This window comes from Nicotiana sylvestris, chromosome 2 (genome assembly GCF_000393655.2).
Source record: "Nicotiana sylvestris chromosome 2, ASM39365v2, whole genome shotgun sequence".
NCBI classification, from domain to species: domain Eukaryota; kingdom Viridiplantae; phylum Streptophyta; class Magnoliopsida; order Solanales; family Solanaceae; genus Nicotiana; species Nicotiana sylvestris.
In genome coordinates this window covers 72,202,101-72,223,661 of record NC_091058.1, presented here as the reverse complement: position 1 = coordinate 72,223,661, position 21,561 = coordinate 72,202,101, and the positions used below count along the sequence as shown (strand labels likewise).

General features: G+C 36.0%; 1 long non-coding RNA gene across 1 annotated transcript; it reads left to right on the top strand.

Moving 5' to 3' along the window:
- Window positions 1-517: 517 nt before the first annotated feature.
- Window positions 518-15,452, top strand: LOC138886334 (uncharacterized). The gene is made up of 3 exons (XR_011405017.1): window positions 518-684; window positions 1,377-1,460; window positions 15,009-15,452. It is a non-coding gene; the product is annotated as an uncharacterized lncRNA (long non-coding RNA).
- Window positions 15,453-21,561: the final 6,109 nt, after the last annotated feature.

Here is a 21,561-nt window from a genome sequence, read left to right as displayed (position 1 = left end):
GACATAAAGATATTTGGGGATTATAAGGATTATGCTATTTCAAACAGGTGATGAGTAAATTCTTGAAGGTGAGTGGGGAAGCAAGTCAAAGAAAATTAATTTTCGTCCAAGTTTGACATGTTGAGATAAAATACGGGCCGAGCGATAATATCTGATATTTATGGAGTAGTACCATACAAGGTACCATATGACCATGGTAGTAGGATATATAAAGTATATTAAAAATGAGTAGAATTTTATGTAATTTGTGATAATTCTTAATTACGTGGATAATTGGTTAATTTCCGGATAGCGGAATATTACCTAATTAATTAATTAGTTGGATAAGATTAGAAATCCCTACCTGATCTCCATGTGGAAGTAAGCCAAACCTTAAAGAAATGAATAAGAGTCATATCTTATTAGGTGACATATAGTTACACATTCCTACATTTCCAAGACTTTCTACATCAAAGACTTGTCAATTAAAGAAAGCAAAAAACGTAGCCATTCTTATAAGTCCTTCAACATTCCATTCTCAAAACACTTAGGATCAGATTTTATCCTTAATGCAAGATGATTTCTACAATTTCAACAATTCCAGCGAGAATTTTTAGAGTTTTAGCAACGGAGAAATTTTGCAGTTCTAACGGAGTACGGTGCAATCTTTTCCAAGAATATTATGCAGATTTTTCTCTACTCCAAGTATGTTAAGGCTAAGATCTTCCTTCATTTTGCATGATCTCGTCATTACACAAGTTTAATAACTAGGCATAATGAAAAATTCATATCCCGGAATTTACGTATATTTTGCTAGTCTCGCAAATTACGTATTTTTTTTCTAGTTTTGTAAGTTACAATATTCTTCTTATCAAGACTTCATATTCAATTGAGTATTGTTCTTCTTCCAGTCAAGAGAGCAGAGAATTTATATATACAGTATTAAAGTATTTTTATTACCATCGAGCTATAGTCGATAGGCAGACCCCTATTGGGCAACCTCTAATCAAATGGTAGGTTATATACCGATCCTACTGTGATTGAGCGCCTATGAGCGAGCCCTGTTGGTCGAGATACAGAGCCTAGTATGGCCGAGCGCCTATGAGCGAGCCTACTGCGTCAGAGCAGTTATATATATATATATATATATATATATATATATATATATATATATATATATATATATATATATATATATAACCGATCCTTATAGGGTCGAACAACTATTTTACTTACTATATTGAGAGAGATGAGTCAGTATCAACAGGTAAGCATATCTTCAAATTATCTATGACTTCCAGCTACTTGCAGTTATTATGTTATTAGTTCAGTTTCAACTTTCAGTATATTGCCTTACATACTCAGTACATTATTTCGTACTGACGTCCCTTTTCTAGGGGCGCTACATTTCATGCGTGAAGGTTCAGACAGACAGACGGGTAGGCCTCTTCATTAAGTGGTGCCTGAGTTCAGCTTGATCGGTAAGCTCCATTCCTTTCGGAGTTTCTGGGTCTACAGCCTTATGTACATCTTGTATATATACCTATATATGTTATGAGTAGGTCGGAGAGCTGTTCCGATCACAGTATATCCATCAGTAAAGGCTTGTAGACATATCCTGTTAGTTAGTGTAGTATGTTGGGCTTTCAGGCCTTGTATGTATATTTGGTTGGTTTGTCAGCTATAATAATTATGACGGCCTTGTCGGCCAAGTTTTATATTAACATTTAGTCGGCATTCGCAGTCATCTTGCAATGTCACTGATAGCCAAAGTATGACATCATATGTTCAGAGTCCCTTAGTTGCAAGTTGGTACGCAAAGATAGGCGAGGCACTGGGTGCCAGTATCGCCCCCCAAGTTAGGGGCATGGCAAAAGTGGTATCAGAGTAGTTCTATCCTAGAGAGTCTACAACCTATGTCTAGTAGAGTCTTGTTTATGGGTGTGTCATGCACCACACTTATAAGCAGGAGGCTACAGGGCATTTAGGATTGTCACTCTTTCTTCTTACTCTAGATCGTGTGGTAGAGCTCACTTATAATAATTCAAATTCCGAAATTCTATTTTATTCGTAATAAGATAATACCTACATCCAGATAGAAGGTTGGGAAGAGAGATAGCTGTAGAAGAGCTGAGTCAGAGGAATTGGATTTTTGTATAATGCCTACGATAAGTAAATGTGAGGTCTTTGGCAAATCATGAGTGTACTGAAAGGTGTAAGCTTCCTGATAAGAAATCTTAAGGTAAGAATACCTATCCACCTTCATGGTGAAAGACAATAAGAGATTCAGAAGATAAGTACAAGTTTCAAGAAGCAAGATAAAGAAGGGTACGAGGCACCCAGTTAATGAAGGTTAACACTGTTTATAATTCAAGTAGAGGAACATAAGCTTTTTGAGTTATATTCAACAGTAACAGAGGTATGTACAATTGGTCACACCCATTTCAGTTATGCCATGTGGGGGCTAACATGTATAGTTAAGAGAATGACAGGATATCAAGATCCGGCTAGGGTTAGGGTAACCCAAATTGGTAAATGGATTGCTTATGGTAGTTGACATTGCCGAAGGATATTGTAAATGTGCTAATATATCTCCTTGTGAAACACTCAAATGATGTACTCAAGAATATTACAATTAGATGTGAATACTAGCATAAAAAAATCAGAAGATAGGCACTGAATGCCTGGATGGGATAAATATTACCTTAGTGTGACTCTCGTCCCTAATAGAGTGAGGACATTGAGCAACCCGAAGAGCCGATGAATGAAGCAAGGAGAGCTAAAAGCGAAAGAATGTCGTGTTGAAGTTTTCACAAGAAAAGGGATATGCAGAAATATTAGCAGAGTAATGAGAAGAGATATAAAGAAGCATTATGGATAAGGTGTGATATATGGATAATGATGGTAGGAAAAAAAAAGAAAAGAAAGAAATGACAGTATTACAAAATCTAGTCAAGTGAATGAAGAAAGAGAAAAATGGTGATGGGCCTTAAGACAACAAAAGAGTATAGGTTATATAGTCACATCCTCTTTTCGAGAAATAAGTTCGCAACTATAACATGATTAACAGAAGGAAAAGTTAGACCCAAGAGTAATAGAAATCAGTATGGACTAGTGAATAAGATAAACTAAACATGAATGAACTAAGTGATTTGATAATAGTCAGCATCATGAGAATTTTAGATTTGCGTTCCGACAATGATAGAATAAACAACAAAAGAAGATTCATGATGAATTCCGAGAATGGTCGTTCAGGAAGACGCTTCCCTAAAGCAAGCAATGTGAGCTAAGTTAATCTCAAGGGACTGTAGGTGCTAGTTACACTAAGTGCCACCCTCGCGAGTACGAAATTTTGTTTTCTTGGTATAGAAGGATTACCGCAAGGCGAGTAAGGGTCATCGATGTTGTGAGAAGATGCCAAGGATGAAAATGTAAAACATCTATAGGTTGATCGTCGTAGTGATAAATCTTAGTACTCTCCTAAAGGAGGGAATATGGAGTGATGTGGCATTAAGTTAGAATTAAGTGGTTATAGAAACAATGGAATGGTAAAGGAAGAATGCGATAAAAAATGAGAAAGGGATGAGATTACACATATTTAAATCCTACAGATATGCTACGATTCCGGAATATTATGCAAATGCGACGTTAAGGAGAAGAAGTAAGGGTTCCTGCCTGAGATGTTATTGATAATTAAGGAGCTAGTGCGAGACATAAGTTAAGACAATGGAAATAGCCCATGAAAGATTTCGCGGAATATTGACATGAGAATAGGCCAACGAATAGTTAGTAGTTTATTCAGGAAGAGCCTAGTTATGGCTAGTCAAGAGGATACAGACAAGACAACAGGTCGTGCAAGATAAAGATAGTAAAACCCAATATAGTGAATTCATCCCCACAGTTATGACATTGTAATACTGTAGATAAAGGATGATGCTCGTGCCTTCGAATGAGTAATGATTTGAAGAGGATTTCATGAATTGTACGAAATTAAAATACCCACGTGAGGTGAATCACGTTGGGATGCTATAAAATATGATTATTGAAGTACAGTATTGCCCCCAGGTGGATCAGGAAAATCACTTCAAATATTCCTCGATGCAATATAAGCCCTAGTGGCAATGTATTACGTAAGAAGTTTCAAGTTATCAATGGAAGATTGTGGATAAACATTAAAGTGACTTGACTATGAATGGATAAAAGTTAAAAAGTACGAACGAGATTAGACAATCATTCCTAAGATGAACAGTAATGAGGAAGTATTAAAGAACTTAGACTTATACATATATGATAAGCAGCGAAAGAGTAACCTGGAGTTTGGTCGTAGATCTCAGTAACTATAAATCGAAGTAAGATTCATGGTATAGTATGACCCAACTAGATGCAATAAATTCGTACGAATAGATAATCAGATCTATCATATAAGATATAGCAATATTCATAAGTTCAACAAAGTATTGAGCAAAGAACTTCAAGTATACCCATCGATGCCCAGAGGGATATCTTGTCAAGCTCTGTATATATTTACAAAGTGAAACCTAGAGATTGGCTAAAAGCTGGAGGGAAAAGGAAAGAAGAGTCGCATAAGGCGCACATACAAAGCCACGGTCATACAAGCTGCATGACAAGAGGTAGCAGCAGTTGCGAAATTAGAAAGATTTCAAACACAAGTCACGATATGAGCAAAAAGACTAAAGGGGGGGGATACCATAGACTTTGGATTTATTCACCAAGCAACTGCTTAAATGGCTAGGAGAGTATTAAGGTATTCACAAGAGCTATAAGTTATGAAAATGATAAGTGCATCAGTCAACATTCGAGGACAAATGTTCCAAAGGTGGAATAATGTTACACCCCGCAGTATTATGTCGTTGTTATGCTCTGCAATAATATATAACGATGATGTTACCCTCTACAGTAATATATTACGATGATGTTACGCTTCGCCGTATTAAGTTATGACAGTGTTTCACCTAGCAGTATTACATTATGGTGATGTTACACTTCGCAGTATTAAGTTACGACAGTGTTGCATCCAGTAGTATTACATTACGATGATGTTACACTTCGCAGTATTAAGTTACGATGATGTTTCACCCTGTAGTATTGTACGTTGAATTTGTCGTAAAGTAATTGACATCAGTCCAAGGAGAAGATAATTCGGGGATTATAAGGATTATGTTATTTCAAACAAGTGATGAGTAAATTCGTGAAAGTGAAAGGGAAATCAAGTCAAATAAAATTAATTTTCGTCCAAGTTTGGTATGTTGAGATAAAATACGGGCCGAGCGATAATACCAGATATTTATGGAGTAATACCATTCAAGGTACCATATGACCATGGTAGTAGGATGTATAAATTATATTAAAAATGAGTAGAATTTTAAATAATTTGAGATAATTCTTAATTATGCGGGTAATTGGTTAATTATCGGATAGCGGGATATTGCCTAATTAATTAATTAGTTGGATAAGATTAGAAATCCCTACCCCATCCCCATGTGGCAGTAAGACAAACTTTAAAGAAATGACTAAGAGTCATTTCTTACTAGGTGGCATTTAGTTACACATTCCTACATTTCCAAGACTTTCCACATCAAAGACTTGTCAATTAAAGAAAGCGAAAAACGTAGCCATTCTTATAAATCCTTCAACATTCCATTCTCAAAACAATTAAGATCTTATTTTATCCTTAATGCAACGCGATTCTACAATTTCAACAATTCCAGTGAGAATTTTTAGATTTTAGCAACAAAGAAATTTTGCGGTTCTAACGGAGTACGGTGCAATCTTTCCACGAATATTATACAGATTTTTTCCTACTCCAGGTATGATAAGGCTAAGCTCTTCCTTCATTTTGCATGATCTTGTCATTACACAAGTTTGATAACGAGGCATAAAGAAAAATTCATATCCCGGAATATACGTATATTTTTCTAGTTTTGTAAGTTACAATATTCTCCTTATCGGGACTTCATATTCAATTGAGTATTGTTCTTCTTCCAGTCAAGAGAGCAGAAAATTTATATATACAATATTAAAGTGTTTTTATTACCATCGAGCTATAATCGATGGGCAGGCCCATATTGGGAAACCTCTGATCAGATGATAAGTTGTATACCGATCCTACTGTGGCCGAGCGCCTATGAGCGAGCCTAGTTGGTCGAGATACAGAGCCTAGTATGGTTGAGCACCTATGAGCTAGCCTACTACGGTAGAGCAATTATATATATATATATATATATACCGAGCCCTATAGGGTCGAACAACTATTTTAGTCATTATATTGAGAGACCTGAGTCAGTATCAGCAGGTAAGCATATCTTCAAATTATCTTTGACTTCCAACTACTTGCAGTTATTATATTATCAGTTCAGTTTCAGCTTTCAATATATTGCCTTACATACTCGGTACATTATTTCATACTGACGTCCCTTTTCTGGGGCCGCTGCATTTCATGCGTTCAAGGTCAGACAAACAGACGGGTAGGCCTCTTTATTAAGTGTTTCCCAAGTTCAGCTTGATCGGTAAGCTCCATGCCTTTCGGAGTTTATGTGTCTACAGCCTTATGTACATCTTGTATATATACGTATATATGTTATGAGTAGGTCGGAGAGCTGTTCCGATCACAGTATATCCATCAGTAAAGGCTTGTAGACATATTGTGTTAGTTAGTGTAGTATGTTGGGCTTTCAGGCCTTGTATGTATATTTGGTTGGTTTGTCAGCTATAATAATTATGACGGCCTTGTCGGCCAAGTTTTATATTAACATTTAGTCGGCATTCGCAGTCATCTTGCAATGTCGCTGATAGCCAAAGTATGACATCATATGTTCAGAGTCCCTTAGTTGCAAGTTGGTACACAAATATAGGTGAGGCACTGGGTGCCGGTCTCGCCCCCCAAGTTCGGGGCGTGACAAGAGCTGTCAATTGGATAAGAAACTGAAGAGTCCAAAGAAGTAGAAGTAGATGCGCAACTGACTTGCAACCAATAAGATCAGATCGATCAAGAATATCTCGAGCATACTTAGCTTGAGAAAGATGAAGACCTGTAGAAGTGCGAGAAATACGAACTCCTAGAAAAAAATGAAGATCTCCAAGATCATTAATAGAAAACGCAGCATGTAGCATGTTAGTAAACCATGATAACAACGAAGAATCTGACCCTGTAAGGATAATATCATCCACATAAAGGGGAAGATATAAATATCGTTCTCCAGATTTATAAACAAATAAGGAGCTATCGCCTTGACTGTTAGAAAATCCATGAGAGATAAGAAAGTGGCCAAAGCGAGCAAACCAAGACCCAGGAGCCTGCTTAAGACCATAGAGAGCCTTATGAGTCTTACCAATATGATGGGGATAGTGAGAATCCTGAAAGCTTTGTGGCTGCTCCATATAAACAGTCCTAGTTAGTAAACCATTAAGAAATGCATTTTTAATGTCAAACTGACGAATATGCCATCCACGAGATAAGGAAATAGAAAGAACCAGTCTAACAGTAGCAGGACAAACCACCGAACTAAATGTCTCACCATAGTCCATACCATAAGACGGTGTATATCCCTTAGCTACTAAACGTGCCTTACAACGATCAAGAGATCCATCAATTTTTTGCTTAACTCGATATACCCATTTACAACCAACCACAACGATATTTGGAGGGCTAGGAATAAGAGACCATGTACAATTAGCTAGAAGAGCATTAAACTCATCATCCATAGCATCACGCCGACGAGAACCCTTAACCGCAGAACTATAACAAGATGGATCAACAGATAATTAAAATAAAGACTGAGCAAGTAAAGCATACTTCTAACTAGGTTTGACAACACCAACTTTTGACCTGGTAACCATATGATGAGAAGAAGGTGGCAATAATGAAGTTGGAGGCGCAGAGGAAATTGATGTAGAATGATTAGGAGATATAGGTATAGATAGTGTGGAACTAGACGAAGATAGTAGGGAAGAACTCTTAGGAGTAATAGAAGAATGGTCAAGCAAAACCTAAGACGTATGAGGATCAAAAACATCTTAAGAGGGAGCACTAGAGTGTACTGCAGTAGGTGATACAATGCGAGAGGACTAAGGCAATGAGGTATGACAAGTGAGGAAGAAAAATTAAGGAAAGAAGGAAGAAAATGTGGTGTGGTACAGGGAAAGCAATGTTCGACAAACCGAACAAATTGAATTGTATAAACACATTGAATATCAAGACAGAGTCATCGATATCCTTTGTGATTGGAACTATATCTAATAAAGATACATGGAATGAGGGATTATCTAGTTTGTGAATTCGATAAGGGCGCACATTAGGGTAACAGAGGCATCCAAATGGACGTAGAATAAAGTAGATGGGATCAATCCCAAAAAGAATACGAAAGGGAGAGGAATAATTGAATAAGGGAGTCGGTGGCCGATTTATCAAGTGTGTGGCTGTTTGAAAAGCCTCATCCCAAAGATTTAGCGGAGCTTTGACATGATAAATGAGAGTACGAGCCATATCAGCGAAATGACGATATTTGCGATTAGCTACACCATTTTGTTATGGTGTGTGAGGACAAGAGTGCTGAAAAATAATACCATTACTAGAAAGAAATGTTAGAAATTATGCACTAGCGAATTCCACCATCAGAACGAAAATATTTGATAGAAGTAGAAAATTGCTTTTCCACAAGAGCTTTAAATGCACAAAAGCAATAAAAAACTTCACTTTTATTCCGCAATGGATATAACCATAAATACTTGGAGAAGTCATCAATAAAAATAACATAATATCAAAATCAAGTAATAGAGGGAACAAGTGACATCCATACATCAAAGTGAATCAACTTTAACACATGAAAAAGAAGTACTAATAGAAAATGGTAATGTAGAATGATTAGAAGTCAAACAAGAATTACATAAAGATTGACCCAAGGTTTGTATATTTAAATAAATAAAATTAGTAGACCTAAATGATACAAGGACTCTAGATCCTAGTTGACCAAGTCAAGCATGCCAAATTGATGCAGGAACCAAGGAGACAGCTAGGGCTTCTGATGAAGAGGAAGACAGCAGGTTGAAAAAATGGATAGAGAGGCCCATCATTGTGGTGTTTGTGGAGGATTTTCCCCGTATGCAAATCCTTCACAACAAAACCCCCAAAAAAATTCAATTGATCAAATATTATCTTTGGTAAACTGACGAAAAGAAAATAACTTTTACGAAGTAGTTGAACACATAAGACAGAGGGCAAAGAAAAAGTATGTGACAATATGGTCAAGGAGGAAGAACCAATAGAATGAATAGGAACTGATTCAGCATTGCCAACAAGTATAGAATTATTAAAAGTAGGAGTAGGAGAAGAAATATTACCTTGTTCAAAAGATATGTCTGAGGTCGCTCCTGAATTCAAGTACCAATTCTTGTCAATCGGGGAATGGAGAGATAAGGTTGTCAAGTGTGCGTAAGCTGCGGTGGGACAAAATGAATAATTATGACGATGCGGTCAAGAGATAGTTATATGGCCAGTCCATAGGAGTAGTCGGGTTCGACATGGCAAATGGAGGCATCTGAATAGGAGAAGCACCAAGAACACCCTTATCGTATCCATGAGTAACTATGAATTGTTGCCGAACAATATGCTGATAAGGACCTCCATAAGAATGTTGAAAAGGAGAACCACGACCTCGTCAACCAGAGCCACGACCATGACCAAATTGCCTATGATGATAGTTTCACTAACGACCAAAGTTACCACGACCAGAAGATGGATCAACGGGAGAATATGAAGTAACATCAGAAGATAAACCAGCTAACAAAGCGGTAGGCATAAGAGCAGAGGCCACATCATTTGTAGGTAGAGTGCGCACATCGTGGGTAATGAGCATAGTCCACAACTCTGCAAAAGTTAGAGGAGGGCGTATATTTGAAGCCATAACAATAAATGATTCATAAGAGACAAGAAAGCCATTCAAAACACAATGTACTAATTCAGGTCCACACCATGGCTGATAGAATGAAGGCAATTGGCAAATTCACATATCTTTGCCATGTACGAATCAATAGATAAGTCTCCTTTTTTAAATGTCTGAAGACTATGTTTGTACTGTATCTCACGGGCAATATACTAATGAAGAAAATGTATTTTAAGTCTAGACCAAGCATCAACAGTAGTAGAGAAATCATAGAGTAAAGGAATGAGATCAAAATGTATAGTAGCATGAATCCAAGTAATAATAAGACGGTCAACCTTACGCCACATTAGAACCATCAATATAGCAAAAGAGATCATACATCTCCAACACCAGTTGAAGTAAGTGAGTACACTTCAAATAATAAGTTTGGTGCAACGTGTCAGGGACAAAATCCTTTATATGAACTCAGAAAGGGATTGTAGATCCCATCATGTAAAAGCAGAATAATGCTAATCCAAGAAGAATCACGTTGCACCAAAATAATGGAAGTACCAAAGCAAATTAAATATAATTTCAATAAATATATTACCCAACTAATAACACCCAATCAATAACAATAAAATAATGGCAGTTCTTAAACTCAATTGATGTAATCGCTAGAGTTTGTCCACTGTCAATGGTGACAAAAATATTTCGATAGAGGAAAACACACTTCAAAGTCAATGTGAATAAGCAAATTTGATGAAGAATAAGAAGAAATTGTTAACAATCTAAGCCAACCAAAGCCGACGAAGTGCCCGTAGCAATAGAGAACGTAGAAGAACAACAATACATTAATGGGAAGATGAAGTCGTCGTAGAGAGAGACACCGGACGATGACTAGATTAATACTCAGGATCACCATTTGTATATGATACCATGATAGAATTGGTACAAATAATGTGCTTACCCTAAATATGGTAAGAGTTTTGTATTTACAACTTGTCCTCTATACAAGAATATAAGCATATTTGTACAACTCTCTAATGGAGTGTAAATAAATACCAGAGTAATAGTATAATACTATTCCTATTCTAACATGTTCAATACAATGTTTATAGTGTTGATGAGCACTAACTAATCGATAGCTCATACACACATGTCCACTAACCAACTAACTACTTTAACTAACTTTTGAACTAACTTTAAAGCACCCAAAACTTCTATTATACATACTTTGATACCCTATATCCTAAGACTCTCCCTCAAACTGGAGGATGGAAAGCATTGCACACTCCTAGCTTGGAAAGAAGAAAAGAGTCTCGAGCAATACCAAGTCCTTCGTCATAAGATCAGCCAACCGAAGCTTTGTTGAAATGTGATGAGGTGCGATCAGACCATTTTTGATTTTTTTCCAGACAAAATGACAATCTATCTCGATGTGTTTTGTCCTCTCATGAAAAATGGGATTTTCTGATATTTGAAGAGTAGCTTTGCTATCACAATAAAGGTCAACTATTTAATGCATTGCAATATTTAATTCCTGCAATAATCTAACTAGCCAAGTGATCTCAACTACTACTGGCAAGACTTCTGTATTCAGCTTCAGCTGAACTTCGACTCACTATGTTGTAACATCCCAGTCTGTTAGTGATATTGTCCGCTCTGGGCCTAGGCCCTCACGAGTTTAAAATGCGTCGCTAGGATCTAAGGCTTGTTAACTTATATACCCAGTATCACTCTTGTATTTTGCCGATGTGGGACTCTATCTAAAGTCCGGGATGTTATATACACTCCCTCTTATGGACTCAACGTCCTCGCTGAGGTTTGGCCTACTACATAGGATTCGACTAGACTCAGCACTGAGGTTTTCCCCAACTAATCGGAATTTGCCTAAACTCAGTTGAACTCTGACTAACCATCGGCATGACTAAAACAAGAGTGGCTCTGATATCATTTGTTACAGCCCAGCCCGCTAGTGATATTGTCCACTCTAGACCTAGGCCCTCACGAGTATAAAATACATCGCTAGGGTCTAAGGCTTGTTAACTTATATACCTAGTATCACTCTTGTGTTTTGCCGATGTGAGACTCTTTCTAAAGTACGGGGTGTTATATGTCTGCTGCTTCTTGGACTTCCAAGATAATAAGGAATCCCTCAGTTTTATAACATATTTGTGATCGAACATTGTGTATTTGGGCATACTGCCCAATCAGAAACACAACAGGTAGAAAGATGAGAAATAAGCCCTTTTTGAGAAAGATACCAAGACCAGGTAAATCTTTGATATACCTGACCACTCTAAGTGCATTATTTAAATGATACTGTTTAGGATGCTGCATAAACTAACTTAACACTTGCACTACAAAGCAAATGTCAGGTCATGTGCTGGTCAAATAAAGCAACTTACTTACTAACCTTTAGTAACTTGCCACATCTTGTAATACTTCATCTCCATTGTGTCCTATATAATGCTGCATTGTGGGCCGGTCCCGAACCGGACCGGACCGGGCCCGCGGTCTTAACGGGCCTGGTGGGCCGGTCCTGGTGGTCTCTTAAAGCCCGTGGCGGGCTGGTCTTGTTTTGTAAGCCCACGAGCCCGGGACCGTTTAGCCCGGGACCGGCAGGCGGACCTGGTCCGGGCCTAACGGCTATAATTTTAAATTTTTTTTTTTTAAAAAAACAGCCCAACGGCCATATTTAAAAAGTAGTCGTTTGGGGTTTTTTTGACCGTTTGGTAGTTTAGAAAATGGCTATTTAGCCCCCAAACTTTATATAATTACACTTTTCCTCATTTTTCAATTATAAATACCCCCTCATTATTTCATTTTTATTCACCAATTTATCAATATCTCTCAATCTCTCAACTACAATTACTTAATCTATTGTTAAAATTTCGTGAAAAATTGTGAAGTTGTTGAATTGAATTTTTCAAGTGTTCAACGATTTTCAATTTTTAAGAAGTTGTTCGGCAATCCGATAAACTCGTTTCAACTCTTACGTTTTAAGAATATATTTTTGTGTGGTTTAGATTGCATAATTATAATTAATATGACATTTTCTTTGAAAAAAATGTTTGGTAAAGGAAAAGATAAAACCGGTGAAAGTAGTGGCCAACCAACTACCCTTCCCCCGGCTCCCCGACCTAGAAAAGATAAGCAAGTTGAAAGTAGTCGCCAACCTAGACGTCCTCCTCCTTCTTTAATTCTTGATAGTGATCACCCTTGTTTTCAATTTACCGATAGTGAATTTTACCATAATGTTGCACCGGGTGAAAGATTAGATAATGAAATTATGAATGCTCTTTATCCTAATGAAACCATCTTAGAAAATAATGAGGAAAATGAGGATGATGATGAAACCTAAGAACCGTATTTAGATGATACACCTACTAGTCCTCTTAATAACCCAACTGATGCACCGGTCGACCCACCTGTAGAAACTCATACTTTTAATAGAGAACCTGCTAAATGCCTAGAAACATCATTAGTTTGGAATTTTTTTACTCAAGTAAGAGAACAAAATAAAGCTAAGTGTAAAACTTGTGGGAAATTAATGTCGCATAATTATACTGGAGACCGTAGCGGCACGGGTAGTTTGACTAGGCACATAAAAACACACCCTAGAGATAAGGCTAGATTTTTTCAAATGAAAGCGCAGCTAGAGGGGACAAGTGTAGATTCTGCGGTTAACCCTAGTACAGGTTCAAATCTAGTTCAACCAGGAATTAACACTGTCACCGGAGGTATTTTATATTACGATCCAAATAGAGATCGTGAAGAATTAGCAAAGATGATTACTGTTATGTGCTTACCTTATACTTTTGCTTCTAATCCTAATTGGGTTCATTATATTAGAAGAGTTTTTAATCCTACTTATAAAGGTTGGCCTCGCGCAACAGTTAAGAGTGATATTTATAAATTCAAACATGAATATGAACAATATTTGCGGTATTTATTTACTCATATACCTAATCGGATTTCTATTACTACTGATATTGGTAGAAGTGGTAATGATTGTGATTATCTAACTGTTACAAGTCATTGGATAGATGAGGAATGGATAATGCAAAAACGCATAATTGCATATAGAATAATTAATTCGCGTCACACAGGTAAGTTTATAGCTAACACTGTTGCAGATATTTGTAGATATTTTTGCTTTAGCGATAAATAATGGCAATTTCTATGGATACTACTTCTAGTAACACTAGTGCTATAGGCATGCTTACAACAACACTAAATCCTGCATTTACTAATATTTTCCATGTTAGATGTATTTGTCATATTTATCATTTAATTGTCGGTGATGGTATGCGAATTTTAAACATAGAAATTGAAAAGGTTAGAATGGCTCTTAATTGGCTTTTTTATTCAAACCGTAGAAGTAGACTTAGAGAGTATTTTAAAAAATGTGATGAATATGGCCTTAGAGAAAGAAAGGTTCCTAAACCTTGCCCGACTAGATGGAATTGTATGTACGAAAGTTTAGTAGTTGCCTATGAATATAGAAACCCAATTAATGCAACATTTAATTCTCGGGTAGGTGGTGAGGATGATGATGAAATGCTTACTACTCAAGATTGGACGAATGTTAAAATTCTTTTAGATTTTTTAGAACATTTTCAAATTGCTACAAATGCATTTTCTGGGCAATATTATCCTACTATTTCAAACTGTTTAGTTTATATTGCAGCACTATCTGATTTGTTTGTTGAATTTGGTGAGGGTGGGGACATTTATGAACTTGCTATAAATGAAATGAAACAAAAGTTTAAAAAATATTTTTTTCCTATCCCTCCTATTTATGGTCTTGCTGCAATGCTAAATCCTACAATGAAATTGGGAGGTCCTCATTTTTGGTATTCAAATATTTATAAGGCTTTAGATCTTTCAAATGAGGAAATTGCTACACTTGCAGATGCAAAAGCTTCAATTAAAATTAATGCTCAAACAGTTTATAATGCTTATCAACTTGCCTTAGAGCATGCTAGGCCAACTATTCCAACCCCTACTTCGTCTAGCTCACAATCGTCTAAAAGAGTTGCGGGCTTAAAAGCTCTTAAATCTTGGACGGAGTTCAGGGGTTCTCAAGGTGATAATTATGATGAAACTTCACATCTAAATGAGCTTCAAGTTTATTTGTCTCAGGGACTTGAAAAGGAGAATCCAGACGGCTCTTTTGATCTTTTGGAATGGTGGAAGGCAAGGGAAAAACATTTTCCGGTTCTTGCAAGGATGGCTCGGGATATTTTATCAATTCAAGCTTCAACTGTTGCATCAGAGAGCGCTTTCAGTCAAGCAAGACTGCAAATAGGTGATCATAGAGCGTCTATGAGGGATAACTTGGAAAAATCAGTATTGTTTAGAGATTGGATCCGCTCGGAAAGAAGAAACTTTGGAATTGCAGAAGCACAACCGGCGATAGATGAAGCTTATGAAGAAATGATAGCGGAACTTGCGGAGGATTCGGCTTCGCCCGGAAGTGGTGATGAACAAGCTTCTTTTCCACCACCACCAACGCAACCTCCTCCGAACCTTGAAGGATTTATGAGATTTGTTAGAGATAATACATAGACTAATATGTAACTTGTATTTTGGCACATCTTCCTTAGTTTTTTTCCTTCTAATGGTGGTATTAGTACCTTGTTGTGCTCATTCCATTGGGGGAAGGATGACTAAGAAAGATATGTCATTTTTTGGTAATAAAATTTATTGCTTCTACCCATGAGCTTCTTTTCGCAATATTTCTTTGTCTTTACTTAGAATTATTTATAAGCTACAATATATACATAAGATACAATATATATACTACAAGAAAATATATAAGAGAATATATATACATAAGATACAATATATATACTACAAGAAAATATATTATGCGAATATATATACATAAGATACAATATATATACTACAAGAAAATATATTATGCGAATATATATACATAAGATACAATATATATACTACAAGACAATATATTATGCGAATATATATACATAAGATACAATATATATACTACAAGAAAATATATTATGCGAATATATATACATAAGATACAATATATTTACTACAAGAAAATATATTATGCGAATATATATACATAAGATACAATATATATACTACAAGAAAATATATTATGCGAATATATATACATAAGATACAATATATATACTACAAGACAATATATTATGCGAATATATATACATAAGATACAATATATATACTACAAGAAAATATATAAGAGAATATATATACATAAGATACAATATATATACTACAAGACAATATATTATGCGAATATATATACATAAGATACAATATATATACTACAAGAAAATATATAAGAGAATATATATACATAAGATACAATATATATACTACAAGACAATATATTATGCGAATATATATACATAAGATACAATATATATACTACAAGAAAATATATAAGAGAATATATATACATAAGATACAATATATATACTACAAGACAATATATTATGCGAATATATATACATAAGATACAATATATATACTACAAGAAAATATATAAGAGAATATATATACATAAGATACAATATATATACTACAAGAAAATATATTATGCGAATATATATACATAAGATACAATATATATACTACAAGATAATATATTATGCATGACAATTTAGTGTTTTACTATTGTTTTGTTATTTTTCTTTTTCGTCAAGCACATTAATAATTAGATCTACATATATACTACATATATATTTTTAATATAGCCATGATACTACAAGAAATTGCCTTAAAAAAAACCGCTAGGCCCGCGAAGCCCACGATCCCGGCCCGTTAAGCCCAGGACCATGTGGGCTTAGGTCCGTCACGGGCCGGTTCCACCCGTTGAGCCCACGAAGCCCGGGACCGCCAGAGCCCAGACCTACGAAGCCCGGCCCGTTAGGCCCACGAAGGCCCGGGCCCGGCCCAGAATACAGCACTAGTCCTATATCCTTTCCATACTCTGTGATGTTTAGTTTTTGACTAAGCTCAATAGAAGTAAAGGCAGGTTTGGCTGCAACTAGTTCTGTGGTGGAGATCAACTCTAGTGCGTATTTTCTCTGGTTTAATAACATCCCCTTATCTGATCTCATCACTTCTATGCCTAAGAAATATATGAGTTCGCCCAAATCTTTGACTTTAAACTAATTGTGTAATGTACTCTTGGCCTCTTCCACAAGGGACATATTTCTACCAGTGATTAAGATATCACACTACTAAAAACTTAGGCTTTAGCGACAGACAAATTCTGTAGCTAAACAGAAAAATTTGTCACTAATATCATTTAGCAACGGATTATCAAGAACTTCTGTTAGCTACGAGTGTTTTTGTGAAAGATTAACGATGATGTTCGCGGCTAATTTTAGTTTTTTTGGTAGTGTCAGAAACATATACCAAGATAAAACAATGTCATGTGTTGTCTACATAGTGAATAAAGAGTGATCATATGCATTATGTTGATATCCTGCTCTTACTAATGCATCTGTGAGCTTAATATTCCACTGTCTTAGAGCTTGCTTCAGGCCATAAAGTGATTTTAATAATCTGCAAACATTATTCTCCCCTATCTTTGGAAACCCTATGGCAAAACAATGTATACCTCCTCATAAATATCACCTTGTAGGAATACAATATTGACATCCATTTGGTAGAGGATCCATCCCTTTAAGGCTCTTATGATAAGGAAAGTTCTCACAGTTACTATTTTGGCAACTGGTGAGAATGTCTCATGATCGTCCAACCCTTCTTGTTGGGTGTATCCTTTTGCTACTAGTTTTGTGTTAAATATTTTACTCTCTCCATTTGATTTATATTTGATCTTAAACACCCACTTTGAACCAATTGGTTCCTTCCCTTCTGGCAAGTCTACCACTTCCAAAGTGTGATTTTCTTCTAGTGATATAATCTCTTAGTCCATAGCTTCTATCCATCTTGGATCATGTGAAGCTTCTTTAAAAAATTGTAGTTCAATTAAAACTGAGAAGACACTGAGATATGACTGATATGCAGGAGATAGGTGATCATAGGAGATGGCATTAGAGGTGGAGTAGGCATTATTAGTGTGTGTCTTAGTAGTAGTGATGTAGTCCTTAAGCCACATAGAGAGTTTTCCTTGCCGACTAGATTTCCTAGTCTCTACTTCTGCAGATGATAGTTGCGGATGCATCTCCATTGTTCCTGATTCTTCTAGTGTATGCAAGAGAGGTTCCTGAACTTCTGTTGTTTCGACTTCTTGTACAGGAATAGGATTCTCATTCATTGGGATTGTAGTCTCATGTTCTCCACCAGATCCTACATGGTCTATAACTATTTCATCAATGCATTCTCCACTTCTGTAGTAGTATTTTCATCAATTGGCAACTACATATCCTAGGGTGTCATTGGAATCATAGTTGCATGTGGTTGCTACACACCTCCTTCTACAAATGAATGTTGGGAAGTGAATAGGTCCTCTGAACCATCTGAGTTTGTAGTTCTTTTAAAAGGAAAATCCTACTTTTTAAACACCACATCTCTACTAACAAATATATTCTTATTCTCTAGATCATACAGCCTATAACACTTTTCTATTTCTGTGTATCCAATAAGAACAACCCTTCTAGCCCTGACTGTGAACTTGTCACATTTAGGCAGGTTACTTTTATAACATAAGCACCCAAACACCCTTAAGTGATCTATCTTGGCTGGCTTTCCAGCAATAACTCATAAGGTGATCATCCTTGCAATACACTAGCGGGTAGTTTGTTTATCAAGTACACTGTAGCTCTTACATAATCACCGCAGAACTTCCAAAGGATTGAGCTTTGAAATTTTAAGGCTCTTGAAACCTTTAAGATACGCATATGCTTTCGTTGAACCACCCCATTTTGTTGACAAAAATCAGTACTCTGGTGTATGATCCCTAAAGAAGTAAACAAGGTATTGCATTAAGAGTTGAAGAACTAAGTACCATTATCTGAACTAACAACCTTCACAGTGGCTTCAAACTGAGTGTTTATCATTGCAAGGAAGTTCTTTATTACAACAATTACTTCACATTTGGATTGTATTAAGCATTCCTAAGTAAACCTGCTATAGTCATCTACTATTGTAACAAAAGAAAGCTTCCTATCATATGTAGGTACCTTATGAGGTCCTCAAACATCCATGTTTACAAGCTGAAAACAACCACTTCACCTGGTGCTACTAACATGAAATTGAAATCGACATTGCTTTGCTAAAGGGCACAACTCACAATTTTCCTGCTCTCTAGCATGTATCTTATTCTTTAATTCTAAAATATGCTGCATAGATTTTGTTGATGAATGACCTAGTCTCAAATGCCATAGTGTTGTTTCTTCATTTTCCTTCAGAAAACTTGTTGCTGCTATTGATAAATTCTCCTTTAACAATTAAAATCCATTGTTTTCTCTATCAATCCCCATCACCTTGCAATTGTAGAGCCACTGGAATATACAAAAATCAGGGTAAAAGCCAACTGAGCAACATAACTATCTAGTGAGTTTTGATACTGATAATAGGTTGAATTTAAAATTTGGCACATACAGAACACATTCAATAATTGTAACCCTTTGTATATTTGGATTAGGTATGGATGCGTTAAATGAGTATTCATGTGACCTTTTAGCCATATGAAGTCCTATCGGAATAATTATGGATGAAAATAGTGTTTTGGAATCAAGATGGAGAGTGAGGTGCTTAAAATTCGATAGAATCGACTAAGATTATGAAAGGTTTGTCTTACAGCCTTAGACAATGCAAGGCCATGAAAACTCACAGCCTTAGATAGTACAAGGAACTGTCTAGGGCATTAACCTTAGCACCCCTGACAGTGCAAGGCACTGCCCAGGGCATTAACCTTAGTGCCCCTAACAGTGCAAAGTCCTGTAATTTTGGCACCTCTGATGGGGCCTTGCACTGTTATTTGGCACCTCTGATGGGGCCTTGCATTGTTATTATGGCACCTTGCACTGTTATTTTGGTGACTATTATGATGCCCCATGCCAACGATATTTATCCGAGCTACTTATATTTCCTCCTCAAGTTTTGGACGTGTACACTTATTTAAACCCTACCTCGTTCACTACAGCCCCAAACACAAAATTTGCTCTAGAAAGAGGAGCTCCCAAGAACACAACTTCCTCCAAGGTCCCTCCATCATCCAAGGTAACTTCTAATGATGATTTTAAGTTAATTTCAATTCCCAACACCTTATTAATATGGGTAAATCCTTCACATCATTAGATATTCGATCGAGATACTATTATTGAGAAACAAAACCCTAGAACTCAAATTCAAGTGAATTAAACTTCAATAAGGTAATGCTTATGCTCCCTAATCATTTATAACTATGAATTAATGCGTTTTGGGGAGAAAAGTAGATGGTTTTGATAAAGGGAATCAAATGAACTATGTTAGGGTTTTGGGTTGTTGACTTGAGATTGTTATAATCATTTGGGAGATGAGAAATGGTTTTAGTTACATCTATATGGGATTGTAGAATCACCTAGAAGTAATAGAATAAGAATTAGGTGAAAAAATACCATTAATAAGGGCTATAAGGCTTTACACCTATAAGGTGTTTAATAAAATCCTTAAAATATCAAAACGTGAGCGGTAGTGCTAATATTGGTTCTTCTTGATATATTTCCATAGATTATCGTGGAAGAGGCAACGAATATTGTGGTACGCTTAAAGGGGTAGAGTCAAGGTATGTGAGACTAAGTCTCTATGTTTGGGAATGTTAATGATTCTCCCTACACTATATTTCTTTTATAACGTTACTAATTGCCTCACAAATATAGTTAAGATCAGTTTTATTGAATAGTGGCAGAACTTCTATTCTCTTGCTTCGTAATTCGTTCGTGACTTTCATTTTGAACGTTGTGAGCTTAGTTTGTAATCAATATAGAATTGTGTTTGATGCTCATGTGTCTCAGTCTAAATTACTCAGCATGTCAAATATAGTTGAAGAATTAGTTCTCATAATCAGTTCATGAATACATGTATAGGTTTAGTTATATTCAGCATTCAATATCATGTAACTCAGTATGGTTCAGTATTTCAGTATCATGTATTTCATTATGATTATTAGTTCCTAATTTTAAATCCCTAAATGTTGAACACCTGTATTTGGGCCTGAGGCCGCAGTCATGTATACGTGTACTTGGGCCCTAGGCCGTTGTTTATGCATATATATATTAGGCTTGAGGCCACAATTTATTTATACAAATTAAACAGGTGGTTCATCATTTAGAAGATGGAGTATTTATATCCTTTGTTTAGTTTAGTTATCAGTTACCATTTCAGTTATCAGTTATCATTTTAGTTCAATTTCAGTAGTTATCAGTTCTCAGTTATCAGCTCAGTTTTAGTTTTAGCATTTAAATTTCTTTCTTTCAGTTGTTTTATATACCAGTGCAACTCAAATGTATTGACATCCCTTTCGCCCAGGGCCTGCATCTCACGATACATGGAATGATTTTTAAGGTTGACGATTCAGAGATTCTCGTACCAGCTATTTGGTGAGTCATGTTCTTTCGGGGCATTATCATTACTTTATAGTCTTCTATTATTTACAGACAGTTGGTGTTATTAGTATTTCATTAGAGGCTTTATAGACTAGAGCAACAATTAGACAGAGTCGCATGATTTTCATGTCAAGTAATGT